Source organism: Danio rerio, chromosome 9, assembly GCF_049306965.1.
Source record: "Danio rerio strain Tuebingen ecotype United States chromosome 9, GRCz12tu, whole genome shotgun sequence".
In the NCBI taxonomy this organism is placed as follows: domain Eukaryota; kingdom Metazoa; phylum Chordata; class Actinopteri; order Cypriniformes; family Danionidae; genus Danio; species Danio rerio.
In genome coordinates, this window is record NC_133184.1 from 38,040,001 (window position 1) to 38,061,424 (window position 21,424).

Consider the following 21,424-nt stretch of genomic DNA (forward strand, 5'->3'; position numbering starts at 1 on the left):
TTATTATTATTATTATTATTATTATTATTATTATTATTATTCAGTGATATTTGTACTTTATTATTATTATTATTATTATTATTATTATTATTATTATTATTATTATACTGTTTTGTTGTTTATTATTATTATTTTTTTTAAACTGTTTATTGAGTTTTTTCCAGAAACAATAATATAAAAAAATATATAATAAGAAAATATAATAAGACCCTAAAAGATGAATAAATAAAAATAAACTAATCAATGAAATTATTTTCACAAAGAAAATTCACAAAGATTTTAAAAAGGATGACACAACATCAAAAGTGGAATGCCACATACTGACAACTTTTGCATTAGCTCCATGTGTATGAGAAATTGAGAGTTTCATCGAGAGAATGTCTAACGGATCCTAAGTCTAGGTTTATCTTTCTATTGTGTGAGGAGGATTGCAGGATTGTTTGACCTGCATTTGTTTTGCTACTGTGAGAGCAGTTAACAGAAAACATCTTCTTTGAAGAGGTTCCAAAAGTCATTCATGAAAAATTAATTTGGATTTTAAAAATGCTTTAGTAAATGTTTCTTAAACTATGATTAATAAATGCTGTAAGTATTGTTCATTCTCAACTAATGACACATTACTGTAAATTGTGACAACATGTTCTTAAGAATAAAGTTAAAATATTGGGACATTTTTTAAAGGATGTATTTTTCTTCCTCTAAAAACAAAACTTAAAAAATTTTTTAAAATGATGTTTTTAAAAATCAATATAAATAGCTTCTTATTTCTTATATGTCTTAAGTTCACATATATAACATTTTATTGAATTTTATTATACACAAAGCATGTATGACTTATGTTATACGCAAAATTATATATATACACATATATACACATATATACATATATATATATATATATATACTGCATGTCTGAATATTCTTCAAAAGTATTTTGTGCTCCATGCACAGGCTAAATTTTAAATTACTTTAGAAAATAAGTTCATAATATCATGTTGAATAAATTATTTTAGAAATTTCCTTTTATTTGACAATATACACTGTTTTGTTGGCTTTTAGAAAGACACAGGATGTTGTCCCCTTGGCCAAAAAGTCAACTAGGACTGCCACTGGTTTCAGCCCATGTTTTCTAAGGTGTCTAATATTAGTATCTGTCCTTGACATTTTCTGAAGGAATTTAAAAGCAAGAGTCCTTTAAAGGTGACAGGTCCCACGAGGCTGGGCCAGGGAGTCAATGGCATACTGGTGGCTGGTTCTGGCGCTTCTACCTGGAGGACAGTGCTGTGAGTGCACAGGGAAGCTGCTTCAGCACAGGACAGACTGGATGCTGGATTTATGACAGTGGTGACAGGCCACAATAAGCATCAAGTGCGCTTCGTCACGCACTGCCAGCAGCGATTCGTTATCACGCCCCTCCTGAGGTGAGCCTTCATGTGGGCAGGGGCGAAAGTGATTGGAGGCGACACTCTCTGTCATGTGAAACAGAAGTGCTTTGCATCTGTGGAAGGAAAACAAGGGTCACTTCCAGTATTATATTCAAACTGTATATGAAATCATTCATTTAATTGATTATATTAAGTTAGTTAGTTAGTTAGTTACACAGCAAAAATGTCTGTGCATTAGCAATTATTTATATTTTTTGATTAAACTATTTTGACTCATTGATTCATTTACTTTATAATATTAAGTTAGTTTGTTGGTTAGCTAGCTAGCGAATTAGATGGTTAGTTACTTTATATTTATGTTTTTAATTTGCACTATGGCATCTTTATCTGTAAATATGTGTAAATGAGCAGTTTTCCATATTTTGTGATTAAACTGCAGTTGTATTCATTTAATTTATTATAATAAGTTGTTGGTTGGCTAGTTAGTTAGTTAGTTAGTTAGTTAGTTAGTTAGTCAGTTAGTTAGTTAGTTAAGTAGTCAGTTAGTTAGTTAGTTAGTTAGTTCGTTAAAAATACTGTAAAAAATCTGTAAATTATCAGTTTTCCTGCATTTTTTTATACATGTTTTATTTATTCATTTATTTCTTCCTATCTGTTTATGCATTAAAATTAAATTATTATTAATATTAATATTAAATTAATATATTAAATTATATTATTTAAATTATATGTATTGTTTATTAAAATGGAAATAAAAGTCACTTTGTTTAATTGTACAGTTTACTTTTCAACATCAAAAGTTGTAGAAAAGCAAAAATGCACTTTCCATAATGCAATTCCCAACTATAAATAAATGGAAAATACATGTGAATCACATTATATGGAAACTGTTAATTAACAGATATTTTTACTATGTAGTTAGTTAGTTAGTTAGTTAGTTAGTTAGTTAGTTAGTTAGTTAGTTAGTTAGTTAGCTAGTTAGCTAGTTAGTTAGTTAGTAAACTTACAAACCAATGCCCATCACTTGAATGAACGAGACTGCACCACTATGGAAATGACATGGGTCATTCACACACATATATATATAAACAAATAAGTAAACACGAATTGACAAATAATTTAAAACAAATAAATTTTTTCAAATGTTTTATTCATGTATCATGTTCTATACATCAATCTTGAATAATAAGCATTTATTTATTATATTTGCTTTTTTGTTCTTTTCTGTTTTCTGTAACACTGATATCCATAGTTGGAAAAATCACTTTGGGAAACAATGGACACCAGCGTGCAACTTCTTTCAAAATGTGTTCTTTAGTGTTCAAAAAGAAGGAATAAACTAAAACAGTTGGAGGAACAAGTGGAGGATGTGTGAACGAGTTTCATTTTTGGAAGAACTATGCCTTAAAAGGCACCTAGTTTACCCTTTTTTTAAGATTTAATATTAATATTATGGTTCTTCTGAGTGTGCCAGTTTAGGTTCAGTTCTAAACACAATTCAGATTTTTTTATTATAATGTGTTCAAATAATGTGTGGGACCGCACTCCTAAAATTGTAGTCAATCTCAAAACTGCTCTAATTGGTCCACTGTTTTTATGTTGTTAAATTGAAAAAAAAAAAGGACTGGGTGCATTTATATCTGTAAAATATGATGGTCTATACACTATACCTACACATATGTCTGTCCAAACAGCTTGAAAAGTAATGGTTAACCATATGGCCTACCCAAGCTGAACATACATACAGTCTGTGAAGATTTTTTGTCGGTAAGATCATATATGTAGAGGCTTTACCATTCCATAGTTCCTATAACCATACAATCGTCAGTAACCACTTTTTGTACTACATGAACTAAGAACTAAACGCAGGACAATAGAAACTACAGTAAACCAGGTATGTATGTGTGCGAAGTAGCGTTATCTTCCTCAATGAAAACTATAAAGAAAATGTTTGTGAACAAGCTTTTTATTTTTATTTTTTTTAATGTCAAGAAAGACATTGATGAGGTATAAGCTCATTAAACCCTAATTATTTAAGCATTAGCTTGCAATATCATAGTTAAGACTAAAATGTTGTTAAAAAATGTAATATTTACCAACATGCCTCTTCATTTTTGTGAAAGAGACAAAATATTACAGGCTGCTGTTCGCACCTCTACTATGAGATTTTATCTGTGCGGTTGCCAGATGTCAAGAGCTTAAATTCCCCAATCAAAGCTTTTTAGTTAAAAAACATTTTCTGCCAGGTGTTTTGGTTAATCTTTGCAATCTGGCAAACATGTTCAAATTCACTCTCTGCACTGTGGAAACACCACACATGAATCAAAAACACCAATAAATGATAAGCATGAGGTTGTCTTTAATTTGAGATATTCTTCTTAAATAAAGGTCTAAATCTTTGATCGTTCTTTGACAAGTTTAGCTATCAAAGATGGCCCACGATGATGACTGGCTTATTAGGCTTTCAGATTTCCAAGAGCTATCTTCTTGGAGCTCTGTGCGGAGTTGGATCCAAATATGGAAAGAGAGACAGCAAAGAGGCTCCAAGGTGGCAGGGTGCGCGATGGGTGGCTTCTTAATGAGTGATGTATTTAAAGATATTATTCCAGTTAAGTTTTTATTTTATTTTATTTTATTTTATTTTATTTATTATTATTTATTGTTTATTTATTATTTTATTTTATTTATTTTATTCAGCGTGATTATATAACTGCATATCAGGAGACCATGGTTATCCAATAAAGATGTGGCTGTTAACGCCCCCCAACAACCCACAAACTGACCAAGATACAACAATACAATGATGCCCATTCTCTCACTCGGTCAGCTGTAGAGCGGACAGTTGGGCAGCTGAAATTCCGGTCGCGCTGCCTTGATAAGAGCGGAGGGGTGCTGCTATACCGCCCTGACAAAGTGTTTCTCTAATACATCTGTGTCTCCCACAGACACGGATACTACTCCAGACAGTAAAGTGTCACCCACAATTGAGGCAACTCTCTCTTCAAAGGGTGTTAGTTCAGCATCCCTTGTTCCCCTGCCTTTTCGCACACTTTACCAGTGCGCCACTGTTCTCCTCTTAACCTGCACCTTTACATCGGACCATTTAAAAAAAAAAAATTCGTTCACAGTGTGATGTTCAGACACCACTGCGTTATCCGCATCAGCTAAACTCCCCCACTCTATTTTTTTCTTTTGTTATTAATTCCGGAAGACAAACTTGCAAATAACATTGTTTTCTCTGGTCTGCCTCCGATAGGAGCACCTTCAATTCACATTCTGAGAAGTTTCTGTTCTTGCCTACTTTTGCCATTGGTTTTTCGTTTTAGCAAAGGGGAATCCCTACCATATTTATAAAGGAAAAGGGGCAAGGAGGGGTTTTGCACTCATGCATGTTGCGTTCAATTTCATGTTAATTCAGATGTACATAGAATATGTGAATATGTGTGGGATTCTGTGTATGCACTGTGTACGCACATTTACAGCTTTGACTATGCAATGTTTTAGATCTAAATCAATGCAAGTCTTTGTAGATGAGGCCCCTGGACTTTATACTACATTTGACTCAAAGTATACTAATATTGACTTATTTAATCACTTATTTGATTTAATACTTGTTTTATACTCGTATATGGATTTGTATAGCAAAAGTACATTTGACACAAGGCTAAAGCTAACTGAAAATAGCTGACATAGTTGTTACCACATAGGCTGTACAAAAGACTTGCACCTTTTTTTTTAGACATTTGTACAGAAAGATGCAGTGTTTGTCTGTGGGGTTATGCTCTTTTCTTTGCCCTGTTGACATGTGCTTCTTGTTGGAGAATTTTTGCTCTTTCGGTTGCATAATGTATATGTACACACTATATCTCTATTGTCATGGAAACCACAACACAAAACAAAAACACAAGCTGGATCATGGCCTTCTCCATTCTCCAGTTATTGACATTGTGCACTTTGAATAAATAACAATTCTGTTGGTCACTTCAGTTCCTACTGGCAGTGTCAGTTCAAGCAGGAAATAATAGAATAGTTCATATGGATATAAATACTTGGTTCAAAAGTGCCTTGTGGTCTCATTTGAAAGAAGACAGTCAATAATTCCCCAAAACCAGAATACATTCATTTTTCTTTGGCTTAGTCTCTAATTTAGAGGACACCACAGCGGAATGAACCGGCAATTGTTCTAGCATATGCTTTACACAGCAGATGCCCTTCCAGCTGCAACCCAGAACTGGGAAACAAAATCAGAATAAATCATCTTAATTTAATATCCTAAATATTAAACATTTATGATAAGATCTTGGCCAGCCTTGCCCTTTCTGCCACCTCCCCCGTATGAATATGCTATTGACTCTACATTGGCAAAACCAAACGAAGAAGCAATGGCAAAAGCAAGCAAAAAGAAACTTTGAATAGAATGTGAATTGGGGGTGCGCCTATTAGAGGTAGACTGGAGAAAAGCGGTGTTAATTGCAAGTTTGTCCTCTGGAATTAATAACAAAAGAATGGAGAGTTTAGTTGACGCGGTAACGCAGCAAGGTCTCATTGGACACTTTGTTGGAATGAGCTACTAGAGTGATAGTTGAGCAGTTTTCAGCTGCGCGAGTGGCGTAGCTCATAAAGCGCAGGGCAACATGCTTTGACACTATTATTCCTGAACCCGGTTCGAATCCAGTGTCTGATGAACTTATTTTTCTTTTTTCCCCATTACATATCAGATTTTGCCTACTCTTTTCCTAAGTAGGAATCATTAATAAATGTGTATTATGTTAAGCGCATTTGAGCATCACATATTATTTGCACATTTAGTGAATGGAAATGTTTCTGATTTACGTATGCATATTCGTCTTCAGATGGCGCCTTTATAGCAATGTGCGTGCAGTCGATCGGACCATTTCATTGAGAAAACCAGCGATCGTTGCAAATTGCACTTTAATGTTTGGCTGGTCAACAGTATGGTATGAAAACCTTATATACCTGCTAGACATGCAGTTGGTCCCGTCTTATACAGCTGCCATTGCATGGCTCAAAGATAGTTTGTAGTGTGCAATTTAACATAATTGCCTCTAGGAGTCGCCAATGGAAATAAAACAAACACACACCAGAAATGCACGTGCGCTGGGCATGAAGTTGCCGTGGACCAATGCACATTCTCACGTTCATTTCATCATTAGTAAATCTAATGAAATCTGGAGTACGCAAAGTTTTTGTGCATTCGCAGCATTGATACATGAGGCCCCTGGACTTTTTATTTTTGATGGAATTGGTACACTGTGGAAACCATTCCTAAATCATCTCTATAGACTGATTTTACGCGATTTTAAAAGCAAAATCAAGGCTGCGGTGGGGAAAAAAACAGGAATTATCTCCTGATTTCACACAGAAACGTTGTGTACCTGGCTGTATATCTTATCAGCGAAGAGAAAGCAACACAAATTTATCATTTAACCACCTTCCAAGTGACCTGAAGATCTGGCTAGTGAAAATAAAAAGGGATATCAGACCTCGTTTTCAGCTAGGTTAAAGGAAAAAGTGTTGGTTAGCTAAAGATTTCTTTCCCAAACACATGTATCTCATGTAACACATGTATATTTTAGATGCCATGCATCAAACTTAAGTTAATGAACTGATCCTTTCACTATATTAGACTTTTCACCATACTGAATTTTGGCACAAATCGTTAATAATTAAAAAAAAAAAAAAAAAAACAACAACAAAAAAAAACCTTGGCGAATCATAATCATTTCTGTCGAGAACTGGTGTATACTATTGCAAATCAGCAGTTTAAGAACGTGCTCAACTGTACTTAAATGTATGCAAGAAATGGATGTTTTTCGAATTTCAGTACCATGACAACATTATTACAGACAACACGGGGGTGTGCTACAGAGGAGTGCATTGTTTTATTGCTCACCGGGTTACATAGGCTGAAGCAGGGAAGTGTACCTATGGTGTTTACCTGGTGCCATGAGCTGAAGCCTATAGGAGGACACTTAAGCCAATTATTCTTAAAGAGATTAGATTTTTTTATGCCTAATATGCATTTAATTGTTTAAATTAATTTTAACTGAATGATATTAAAATGATTTTTACACCATATGTGCTCCAGTGCTCCAGTTTCCCCCACAGTCCAAAGACATGCGGTACAGGTGAATTGGGTTGGCTAAATTGTCCTTAGTGCATGAGTGTGTGTGTGTTTGTGGATGTTTACCAGAGATGGGTTGCGGCTGGATGGGCATCCGCTGTGTAGAAACGTGCTGGATAAGTTGGCGGTTAATTCCACTGTGGCGACCCTAGATTAATAAAGGGACTAAGCTGACAAGAAAATGAATGATATTAGATATATAATAATAATATATGTCTTATATGAAATGTAAGACTGTGCCTGGTGTTATTATTAGAATTTTTTTTTTTTTTTTTTGATGAGACTGAATCTAGAGATCTGGAGAAGATGAATTCTCCAATCCTCTGTTCAGTCAGTTTTTAATATTGTATTGTTTTGTGTGTGATCTGCCCTCTTCAATCAATTCTTCACACATTTACACCTCTAATTATTATAAGTTTGTCTTCATATTTACGGACACGTTTCTATTAAAACTGTTTTAAAATAACTCAATTCATCTGATCAGTCTTTTTACTTTGTCTCGTTTGTATCCAATGCCCTTAAAAACAAACAACAACAAAACCCTTCTATTAATCTGAAATGACTCAAGGTCCCTAATTACTGTAATTACAAGGCTCTAACTCGTTAAGAACATTTACATCCTTGTAAATGTTGTAATTAAACTTGTAAAGTGGCCATTTTTTCAGAGTTACGACTTGTATCTCTGTTCCGACTGACCGCTGCAGATTCCTGGAGCTGTGTTTAGAAGTTGATACCATTGCCGCAGTAATGCATAATTGAGAACCTATTGGGACTTATAAACCTCTTTGGACCTATTGGGTGGGGTTATATTTAATGATCAGTTAGGGGTGTGGTTAAACCGTGTGGCTCCACCCATTTATTTAGAGCGAGGTTTGAGCATTGAGCAGCTCATCCAAATGATTTGAACTGCTCCAAATAGAAAAGCATCCTAACATTATGGTAATTTTGAGAATTACATATGACATAGCTTCTTCTGAAATTTTGCTATATTACCTCCAAACATAGTGTTTGTATGTTAAGTGTCTATTTATGTGTCTGTTATTAATGTGCAGTAGGTTGTGCCAAAAATAGTATTGTTATTATAATAATATGTACTGTATTGGATTTTAATACATATTTTAATGCATTTCTTAAAAGAAAAGGATATATAAGACAAATATATTGCTACACTGATAAAGGCAAGTGTGCCAAAACTCGTATGTACAGTATTTTTAGAATAGCCATGTTAATTATAGCCTTTTTACATTTATTTATTTATTTTTTTTACCTACGTTATGAGTGTCTTGGACTTATTGTTTCATAAGATGTATATAAAGCATTTCATATGCTTCTAAAGGAATTGTTGGACAAAAAGCTGATTTTACCTTTAACGATGTGGTACAAATGAGTCACATTTTCGTGTCGATGTTATTATCTATCTGAAATATTTAATGTGTATTTTTGTGTAACTTTGTCGAGGAATGAATTTTTCAGCGCGAGTGGAAGACACGTTGCTGTGAATATCTGTGTGTCTGATACGTGTTGGGTCATGAGAGTGCGCTCGTGTTTGAAAGCAGATATAAGGATTAGTCCTGGATATCCGTCAGCCTTCCGTCTGTTTGCTTTGCCTGGCCTTTTGTCTCCAGAAAGCAGGATGCATCCAATAAAAAGTTCATGAATGCAGTTACTCAGAGTTACAGGGGATGAATAACAAGATCAGAGCTTGAACTAGAGTTTCTTTCCAAGACTGTCAAAACCCATCGGGTGCCGCAGGTGATTGCGTTTCAACTGACTTTTGTATATTAAGTCTGCCCAATTTAAAAACTCAAACTTTCAAAATTTTAGACCATTTCTGATTGCCTTAAAATTATGGATACACATAGTAATATTGTAATGTTTGATAAATAAGCTATTAATTGCTCGAAATTGAAATATTTAGTTCCAGTTAGTGTTGTCCCGATACTATACACTTTTAAAAATGTCCATCTCCTGCTAACATTTATATCACCAATCAATCCAGCAATCAATTCAGCAATCAATGACCAATCAGCAGTGTTTATGTACACACTTAAAAATTAGTGGGAAATGTACCTTTTTTTTTAATTATAGTTCTGATTGGTACCAAGATTCCAGTATCGTGACAACACTAGTCCCGATGGGTTGATTATACATACAATAACTCTCCTGTCTGCCAAGAGTGCTGGCAATATGATCAGGATTCTGCTAACTTCTGAAGTGAAAATGTGCCTGTATGGTAATTTAAATTCAATTTTTAAGACCAGCTGACTCTCAACTTACTAGAATAAGTAAGTTATGGGGCAGCCGTGGCTTAATGGTTAGAGAGTTGGATCAAAAGGTTGCAGATTCGATTCCCGGTACCAGCAGAGATTGTAAATATTAAGGGTAAACAAGCAATGCTCTCGCCACCCTCAATAACAGGGCTGAAGTGTGCAAGGCATTGCACCAGGTGTGTGTTTATGGTGTGTGTGTTTATGGKKGTGTGTGTGTGTGTGTGTGTGTGTGTGTGTGTGTGTGTGTGTGTGTGTGTGTGTGTGTGTGTGTGTGTGTGTGTGTGTGTGTGTGTGTGTGTGTGTGTGTGTGTGTGTGTACACTAACATTGGTTAAATGCAGAGCTCAAAGTCACCGTACTTGGGCACATGTCACGACTTTCACTTTCACTTCAGTTTTTTATTTACTGAAAATCTCTAGTCAAGCATGAGCTTTTTGAGCCCCACCAGCTTCTGCCTGGTCCCAATGCCCAACCAGTTGCTCAATAGATTTAAATATAACTTAAACATCAATAAAGTGAAAGTAAAATACGCAAAGTCATCAATCAAATTTGAAAATACTGAGTTTGAGAATAGTGCTTCCAATCACCGACTTCCTGGGCCATTGTTTCTGCTCAACAGCAAATATAGTTTATTCAAGGGCTGTTGTGCTGGGCTAATAAACATGTACTGTAAGTAAAACACACAAAAAAAGTGTTCTGTTTAGGAATTAAGCATTAATTGGTATCAGAAAATCGCAAGTCTGATATTATTGAGTGGTCAGAAGCTAAAGCGTATAGGAAGTACAAATATGCCACATACACACACTAAGAAGAAAAAAAAACTGAATTAATTATCAGTCAAAATAAGCCAAAACCTTAAGAGATATCAGCAAAAATCAAGCTTCTTTACTAAACAAGGATTGGCCCCAGTTTTGTGGTGTTTACAAAACCAAGGACTGTCACATTTCCCAGACCACATATTTCAATCTTATTTGTTAGGCTTAAGAGACTTTACTGCTTGCTATTAACAAAACCCCCCAGGGCACCTTTAAACCCATGCTTTGCAAGCTAGGTGTTGATGTGGTAACATGATAGCATTTGCAGTGAATAGTTTTGATTAACCATTTTAGAGAAGTACCGTGCTAGTCAGCAATTATGCATTTAGTCGCAGGTAAACACATTGCATTGCACAGTGCAATTACTGATCACTTCTCTTGATCAGGAGAAAATGGCCCCCACTTTTGTGGAGGGAATATATAGTTAGAAGGATTTTTTTTATGAAAACAGTATTCATCTTATGTTCTTAATCGCTAAACATTTATTGATGCTTTTGATTTAGCTTTTATATTTCATTTTCAGCTTGTTTTAGGTTTGTCACTGATGCTGGAATTTTTTATTTATTTTATTAATTGTTCCTTTGCTTAGTCCCTTATTTCTTAGGAATCGCCACTTAATTTATTTAATTAAATTTTACTTAATCTTACTTAATTAAAGTTTTTTACTTTATTATTTTTTTTTAAGTTTTAGGTCACTACTAATATTAATTAATTTATTTTATTTTACTTATTTATTTAGTCCCTTATTTTTCAGGGGTTACCACTAATTTAATTTAATTTAATTTAATTTAATTTAATTTAATTTAATTTAATTTAATTTACAGTGTAGGTGCACTGTAAAAATGTGATGGCAAAAAGTCAAGACAAGTTTTTATGTTGCTTATTCCAAATACATACAAAGTTTAACTTAATATTTTTTTTCAGTTTGATGTAAGTAAGGATGACAAAAAAATTTAATTTGATTCATCTAAAAAAAAAAAAAGTCAGCAAGAATTTTTTTTACAGTGTAAATGCTAATTTTTACAAATATTTGTTTTAATAATAGTACTAATAGCATTAGTTCTTGTCAAAGCATGTTTATCTTACAACAATTCAACAGGTTCCACAGAGTAAATGTTCAGAAACTGCATTGTACAGTGCATATAACCAGAAATGTAGCTTGATTGTACAAATTAGTGTTCAGCTAATGATGATAATCAGACATGAGATGTAAGAAATCAAAGAACAGATTTGCATACATTCCTCTGACAGTAATGACTGTTTAGCAGTCGTGTGTCTTGAAATAGCTGAAGGAAGGCTTGTCTTTTTGAGAGCTCATCACTTCAGATTCAAACAGTGCCGTATTTGCACATTTTTCTGTCTGAAGCTGGTAAATGGGTTGTCTTTGTACTAATTGCAATTGTGCTGTTGAATCCACACCCACAAGCATCTGAAGAGTGCAGTGAACAATAGCTGCTTGGGTCTGTTGCTTTTCTCAGGAACTGCCACATGATTTAATATGTGACAGGCAGACAGAGGGATTCAGAGACGTGCTGATGTGGCCTTTGTTGCCTGCACTGTATGAAAATAATTTTAGGTTGTTGCACTAGTATTCCACTGAGACCTTACAGAAAGAATGACAGGCGGCACGGCAAGCAAGGCAGACAAAAAAAGAAAAAGTGAATTTTAGGGTCGTCTTAGTAGAAAATTGTCATGTTATGTTCGTTTTGTCAGATATTCTACACACAAAACACAAAGCATGTTATTGCTGTTTGCTTTATGCATGCATTGTGTCTGATATCAGAGCTCAGAGCAGTGAAATTAACGTACACTTAAATAACTGTAATAATATGTTTGACAGCGATTATTTGTGTCTGATTACATGTCTTCAAATTATAGAAATTATGTTTTGTGATACTGTGCATTTTATGCATTAGTTTTTCTCAGTTGTAGATGTGTTTTTATGTACAGTTCTAACTTTTTAAGACACCCAGATGCTGTTAAAAAATAAAAGATTTTTATGGCATTTGCAAAATTTGTGATTAATTAAAGCCATCCAAAATTTTTATTATTATTATTATTATTATTATTATTATTATTATTATTATTGGGTTAACTTAACAACTAAAACTAATAATTGACTAAATTGAAGCTGTACCAAACTTTCATTGTTTTTCATTGATATTTTGAAAACCTACTTTTATTCTTTGACCTATATATACATATATTTTATTTTATTTATTTATTTATTACCAAAGTTAGATGTAACACCAAGACTTGACAATAAGAACTTCCGGATGGCTTGGGGTCAGCGTGTAAATGCTCGAGACATTAGACAGCATCATTACTGAGCCAGTCGGGTGCCTTGTCACTAGTTTAATTTGGCTGCGACTGTTTGTCTATTGAATTGCATGCAAATACAGTGTTGGGGTGCTTTCACACCTAGATGTTTGTTTGGGAACTAGTCTTGTTTGCCCAGTTAGCACAATTGCTTTTTCATAAGTGAATCCCGCAGTCGCACTCGGATCCATGCTAAACCAATCTCTTGTGAGATTGCCTGAATGAGGTAGTTTCGGTTTGATTGAAACACACTCTGTAGTTGATTGATTGTCAATAGATTCAAAAAATAGATTTTTACAAAACTTGCTAACTAAAATAAGGCCATGTATGGGAAAGACTTATTTCTCTGATTTATATTTGGTGACAATGTCTGTGGGTGTCAAAATTAAAGTTGCAGCAGCACGAGTGGTCTTTAATGAACCTAAAAGAGCAGATGTCACTCCACTGCTCATCCGTTTGCACTGGCTGCCAGTTGCTGCTCGCATCAAATTCAAAGCTCTGATGTTTGCCTACAAAGCGACTTCTGGCCTTGCTCCTTCTTATCTGCTCTCACTTCTGCAGATCTATGTGCCCTCCAGAAACTTGCGTTCTGTGAATGAACGTAGCCTCGTGGTTCCATTCCAAAGAGGGAAGAAATCACTTTCCCGAACGCTTGTGTTCAATCTGCCCAGTTGGTGGAATGAACTCCCTAACTGCATCAGAACGGCAGAGTCACTCGCTGTTTTCAAGAAACGACTAAAAACTCAACTATTTAGTCTCCACTTCACTTCCTAATCTGCAATTGCCTCTCTGGATATACCACTAACTGTACTCAAAAAAAAACAATTACTAATACTTTCCTTCTTAGACTTTACAGACCTGAAACTTGCCTATAGCACTTATTCATTGTTGCTTTTATAGTTGTGTTAATTGCTTCCTTGTCCTCATTTGTAAGTCACTTTGGATAAAAGCGTCTGCTAAATGACTAAATGTAATGTAAATGTAAAGTGCACAAGTTACAGTATGCTGAATAAAAAGTCTATGTATACAATTATGTTTGGCTTTTGACACATTATTCACAATATGTGGCTAAGATATAGCTATTAACTTTTGGTGGGGTCAAAATAAATCTGAATCACTGGCCCGATCGAACCATTAGAAAAAATTCCTTAGCGTTGAACCATGAATGTGTTCCACATTAACACGTTACTGTATTCTAATTACATTTTTGAGGAATGCAGTAATGTAACTAACTCCATTTTAAATTTGTGTAATTTGTTTACAGTTACTGTAATCAATTAGACAATTACAAGTTAATGTAATTGTGTTATTTATATTACAACATTATAGTTTTTAGAAGAAGAAAAAATGCTTCTTTTATATCTCATTTTCTGCTGCAACGTCAGTTAATAAGCATGAGCTTTCAATTTGCTGGAGAATGAGAGCTGAAAACAAGAGTGGTTGCTTTTTCAAGTGGAACTACAGACATTACATTGATTTCATTGAGCATAAAAAACAAAAATTATTGCTGTGAGATTCAGTCTATGTCCAGTTTCTAAAGAGCTGCTATTGCATTCTACGACAATACTCGTGACCAAGGAGGACATCATTGTTCAAAAACACAGCAGCCCAACTCAGCCTAAACAGGCTAAATTGGAATATTTAATTTTTGTGCAGGATCGAGTGAAGGTATCTTCTGAATGTGAAGAGAATCATAGCTGCTTATGGGGCTGTTCCCAAATCTTTTGCATTCTCACATTTCCCAGGCACATTCAGTTGAAAACTGCGAGTCACGTGACAAGTACTGACCGATCAGCTTCATTCTTTGTATGGAATGCGAACATTTCAGTAGGCTAGTTACCTCAGACAAACACAGAACACCCAAACACTGCAATGTCTTATCATACTATGGATGTCAATAGTTACACAAATCCAGTTTTCTTCTAAATGCATTTTTTGTCTTTAAAAAAAGTGAATGATGAGAGAACTTTAAGTTTTGGGTCCTTATCTTTTGAATGTGTAAAGCTGCTGTGATCAAACCATTGTAATGTTTTTCAGTGAATATTAAATTATCGAAAGAGCTGCAGTTTATTTTGTATTTTTATATGCATATTTTTATATTTTAAAAGTAACTTCAAAGTAAAGTAATTCGTAATCTGGTTACTTTTTACAAGAAGTAATTAGTAATGTAATCAGATTACAGTTTCCCAAAGGGGTCAATAATTTATAATCTATTACTTTTTAAAGTAACTTAGCCGACACTGGATATTACCAATGTTAACATCTACAACATTCATTCATCTAAATCTGCAGAGGTTAATGAAAAGAGATCAGTGCAATAGTATTGTAAGTTCATATGTTTTTTTTCAGAAACTGAAGGTCATTGAGGTTGAAGAAATGTTGTCGGTCATCAGTGTCAGAGGGCTGCTCTGAGATGAACATTTGCAATTGCTTATTTTCTTGACATCCTGGGAAGCTTCTGGAGAGGGTTACATAATTATACAATTTGTAAAACCCTGCAACCTTACAATCTCGCAAGCCTATTTGTATTGCAAAATGTATCAGATTTACCATAGAACAATATTTAAACATCATTGAAACTAAGGAGGAAATTTAAACAATGTCATGGGTCATTTAAAGTTAAATTGGATCTGTTTCTTCCCAGCCTCAATAGAAAACATGCCTCTACCAACTGAAAAAATACAAATAAATAAATAAACACAATAAAATTAAATATATACAGTTGGATGCCAATTTCAGCTAAATTGAACTCTAGAGACAATAAAACATGAATGGTGCAAATTAGGACTGAACAATATGTAGTTTGAGCATCAATATTGCAATGTGTGTATCCGCAATAGTCACATTGCAGGATTAGATTGTTTATTAATGATTAAAAGATAAAGACAATATGAAATAATGTTTTTTTTTTTATATATTAATAGAATGACAACTATGTTTGATTGTTTGATTTCTGTACTTGAATACTCCCGATAAAACACGTTTATTTAACTTTTATTTTTGCTCTGTCATATTTATTATATATGCTTGTAATTTATTTTGTTTTATGATAAAAAAGACTTGATTGTCCTTGACGATCTAAATGAATGAAATCTTTCCAAATGGAGCTATTCAAATCATCCAGAGAAATGCTATTCATATCGCAATATACTGTATATTGCAGCAAGGCAAATTATCACAATGTCAGATTTTTCCAATATCATGCAGCCCTTTAATGCACGTTATAATTACAGGGTGTATTTTTGTTTTAATCAACACTCATTTGCATTGTTTTCACAACCTCAGACACATTGGGAGCCTATCATGTCATCTGCATATACTGTACATTGGCTTATTACATGTTAACTGTAATAGTTTCATGCATATTTCCTGCCTAAAACTGTGGTGCATGCAGATCCTGGCTCAGCAGCGCTCCAATGTAATGCATGTACTGGAAAAGTTACCATATACCAAAGTAGGACCAAATCATTTTATCTGCATGTCCATCGGCTTATTATAAATTCATTATAACAGTTTAATTTATATAGTGGCATTCCTGCCTAAAACATTGATGCATTCAGATCCCGGTCAAACAGCTATGTCGTGCGGTGAATTCACTGTCTATGTTGAATGTGTAACATAATGGGACCAAATCATTTAATTTACTTATACATGAGCTTATTACAAGTTAAAAACAGCAGTTTCGTTCATCTATAGTGTCATTTTTGCCTGTATGGTGCATACAGGTCAGCTCTGCCATGTAATGCATGGATGGGGTATGTTGAATGTGTAACACAGTGTGACCAAATCATGACGTCTGCATATAGAGTACATGGGCTTATTACAAGTAACCAAAAACAGTTTTATGCATGTGGTGTCATTCCTGCCTAAAACAGTGGTGCATGCACATCCTGGCATAGCAGATCTGCCATGGAATGCATGCACCGGCTATCTTGAATGTGAAACGTACTGTATTGGAACCAAATAGTTTTATCTGCATATAAATGGGATTATTATGAGTAAAGAATAACGGTTTTATGCATGTAGTCCCATTCCTGCCTTAAACAGTGGTGCATGCAGATCCTGGCAGAGCAGCTTTGCCAAGTAATGCATGATGTAAAAAACAAAATGTTGACTAACAGTGGGACCGAATCATTTCATTTGCATATACATGGGTTCATTATAATATATTAATATATTATATTGTATAAACAAAAACATGTTTCAATCCCGCAACAATAAATGGATAACCATGAAAGATTTGACTTATTATTTCACTGTTTAACTCCAATGTGTGAGCATAGGCTTGTTTCATAATACACATTTTTTGCTTCAAATTTGACTTTCTTTTAGGCTACATTATGTGTTAATACAAATGCTTGCTTTATAGGACATTGCTTTGTGAACACTTGCTGCTTCTATATGCTGGTTTTAGACTGAATATTTTCCTGTATCACAATGCTATGAACCATTATAGGGTGGTAAAGCGTATATTATCTGAAATTTTCATTATTAATGTTAATATTATAAACAGATCAGAGTAAACTATTTCTCACTAATTAAAGGACTGACCCACCACACACACACACACACACACACACACACACACACACACACACACACACACACACGTTGTTTTGACAGCCTTTAGAGGGGATCAAGCGTTAATAAGGTGGGTCAAACCCCTCAGTACCCTGAAAATATACTGTATCTGTTAGGATTGGACTGGCGAATGGGAGGCAAAAGTGACACAGAAGCTGCTAATGAATATGAAGAGTGATTTATTTGGCACAAAGTGTAAAAAAATCCAGTGAAAAGGTGAAGGTGGCAAAAAAAAAAAAACTATAAAGAAAAACAAAATCATATATTATTTACAAGGGATTTATATGCTTGTTCAGCTAAATCAAAAGATCTGAACAAAATCTGCCAAAACACACTTTCTCCAATATTTACATACAGTAAATACTAATTCTTCTTGTGATTTCATGACAGTTGGCAACCAGTTTTTTGGAGCATTATCTGGATTGGATTGTGGACCAGGAGTAAACTAACTCATATTGTCATGTTCACCAGCGAACAACCACCAGATGTCGCTGGTAAACATTCACACACAAACATTCACACTCATTGAACTACATATCTGCCATGTTATTGACTACAACACCCAGTCATGCCACACACACACACAACCGGTTCCAGATTAACACTGATTGCACTCTCACAGCTGAAGCCACTTACACAATTATTGTTTGGACTATTTATACCCCTTTGTTCCACACACATGTTGCCGAGTCTTGTTTACTGTTAGTGACATTACAACGCGTTATCCTGGTCTTGTTTCTCTGTGTTTTGAACCTAGTCTTGTTTATTTAGTTTTCCTTGTCTGCCGCCTGCCTTACGACCTATTGCCTGTTTATTGACTTCGACTCTGGATTTGCCCAAACATACCTGTTCATACCTGTATTGACCACTGCTTGCCTGACAAAGAATAAACCTGCATATTGGATCCTACCTTCTGTTGTGGTGTCACTCCCCGGCGTTACAGAAGACTCGGCCACAAAATGGATCCAGCAGGAATTCAACTCATGCGTCTTCGTCAGGGAGATCGCCCCATCGAAGAATACGTGGAGGACTTTATTCAGGTAGCCCACCTTACAGCTTTGGACAATTTGTGCCAGATGATATTTTTCCATGGCGGGTTATCTGAACCTCTGTATTCATGTATACCACTGTACGAACCCCACTGGACATTGGAAAAATACATTGATCTTGCACTGCAAATGAGTGGGTCTCCCTTCACTGTTGGCAAGGTGGAGGACACCCCTAAATATTTTTTGGGGGGGGGCAAAGGACAGCAAGACCCGCTGGCAACGGGGCTTGCTGCTCATTCCACCACCACACACACAGCTCAGAAAATGGCCGCATCTAGTCCTCCAGCTCACAAGATGGCCGACTTCAGTCCTTCAGCTCACAAGATGGCCGACTCCAGTCCTCCAGCTCACAAGATGGCCGACTCCAGTCCTCCAGCTCACAAGATGGCCGACTCCAGTCCTCCAGCTCACAAGATGGCCGACTCCAGTCCTCCAGCTCACAAGATGGCAGACTCCAGTCCTTCAGCTCACAAGATGGCCGACTCCAGTCCTCCAGCTCACAAGATGGCCGACTCCAGTCCTCCAGCTCACAAGATGGCCGACTCCAGTCCTCCAACTCACAAGATGGCCGACTCCAGTCCTCCAGCTCACAATGTGGTCACAACCAGCCCTCCAACTCACAATGTGGTAAACGCCAATCTGCCACTAGCTCACAAGATGGTTTCCTGTTCCTTGTCCGTTCCTGCCATAGTTCCTGTTCTAGTTCCTGAAATGCCATCAACTGAGCCCCTAGAATGGCCTCCACCACCTGAGTTACCAGAGCTGCCACCGCCAGAGCTGCCACCGCCAGAGCTGCCAGACCCTCCAGAGCTGCCAGACCCTCCAGAGCTGCCAGACCCTCCAGAGCTGCCAGACCCTCCAGAGCTGCCAGACCCTCCAGTGCTGCCAGACCCTCCAGATCCTCCAGAACTGCCAGTGCCGCTGCCGCCAGAGCTGCCAGAGCCACCGCCACCTGAACCTCCAGAATGGCCACCGCCTCCTGAGCTCGCTGAATGGCCGCCGCCTCCTGAGCTCGCTGAATGGCCGCCGCCTCCTGAGCTCGCTGAATGGCCGCCGCCTCCTGAGCTCACTGAATGGCCGCCGCCTGAGCTTCCTGAATGGCCGCCGCCGCCTGAGCTTCCTGAATGGCCGCCGCCGCCTGAGCTTCCTGAATGGCCGCCGCCTCCTGAGCTTCCTGAATGGCCGCCGCCACCTGAGCTTCCTGAATGGCCGCCGCCTCCTGAGCTTCCTGAATGGCCGCCGCCTCCTAAGCTTCCTCAATGGCCACAGCCTCATGATCCAGGCCCTCCGCTGCTCCACGCTCCAGGCCCTCCGCTGCTCCACGCTCCAGGCCCTCCGCTGCTCCACGCTCCAGGCCCTCCGCTGCTCCACGCTCCAGGCCCTCCGCTGCTCCACGCTCCAGGCCCTCCGCTGCTCCACGCTCCAGGCCCTCCGCTGCTCCACGCTCCAGGCCCTCCGCAGCTCCACGCTCCAGGCCCTCCGCAGCTCCACGCTCCAGGCCCTCCGCAGCTCCACGCTCCAGGCCCTCCGCAGCTCCACGCTCCAGGCCCTCCGCAGCTCCACGCTCCAGGCCCTCCGCAGCTCCACGCTCCAGGCCCTCCGCAGCTCCACGCTCCAGGCCCTCCGCAGCTCCATGCTCCAGTCCTGCCCCCGCTGCATGGTCCTGGCCCTCCATCCCTCCCCCAGTTCGGCCTCCGCTCCACCTCCCGCCTGAACAGTATTAGGAGTGTCTGGAAGCCACTCCTTAGAGGGGGGGCTCTGTCATGTTCACCAGCGAACAACCACCAGATGTCGCTGGTAAACATTCACACACAAACATTCACACTCATTGAACTACATATCTGCCATGTTATTGACTACAACACCCAGTCATGCCACACACACACACAACCGGTTCCAGATTAACACTGATTGCACTCTCACAGCTGAAGCCACTTACACAATTATTGTTTGGACTATTTATACCCCTTTGTTCCACACACATGTTGCCGAGTCTTGTTTACTGTTAGTGACATTACAACGCGTTATCCTGGTCTTGTTTCTCTGTGTTTTGAACCTAGTCTTGTTTATTTAGTTTTCCTTGTCTGCCGCCTGCCTTACGACCTATTGCCTGTTTATTGACTTCGACTCTGGATTTGCCCAAACATACCTGTTCATACCTGTATTGACCACTGCTTGCCTGACAAAGAATAAACCTGCATATTGGATCCTACCTTCTGTTGTGGTGTCACTCCCCGGCGTTACACATATATTTCTTATTGTAAAGCAAAAAAATGTTCTCCATATTGCACATACTGTATTTTCCAATAAATAACAAAATTCAAAGTTCAAAAAATTCAAAAAGTTATATACATAGATAAAACAAACACTGACTATACTGTCAATGGGCGCTGTCTTTCTGATGAGACATTAAACTGAGGTCTGGACTCTTTGTAGTCATTAAATCTGATCGCACTTTCAAATACAGCTACAGTATGCCATTAATCAAGTGAAATTGTTTTCATATTGCAATATGTATTGCAGGAAAAAAAAAAAAACCTTAAGGTAATGTAATTTGTGTAGTTAGTGCATTTATTGTGTATGGCCATACACCAAAAGCCCTTCACAATCATTAGGGGGGCGGTCTCTCCACACCACCACCAGTGTGCAGCATCCACTTGGATGATGCGACTGCAGTCACAGGACAACAGAGCCAGTGCTCTTTCCCCACAGCAGCTATAGGTGATACAGCCAATTCAGTAGATAGGGTTAATTGGGAGGCCATTATCGGTAAGGGCAAATGGAGGGAATTTGGCCAGGACACCGGGGTTACACCCCTACTTTTTACAAGAAGTGCCATTGGATTTTAATAACCACTAAGA

General features: G+C 37.2%; 1 protein-coding gene across 4 annotated transcripts in view; it reads left to right on the top strand.

Annotated features, from left to right (window-relative positions):
* The window catches only part of lrp1bb (low density lipoprotein receptor-related protein 1Bb), a 667,407-nt gene that overhangs the window by 302,929 nt on the left and 343,054 nt on the right, over nucleotides 1-21,424 (top strand). The gene's annotated exons all lie outside the window — the stretch shown is intronic.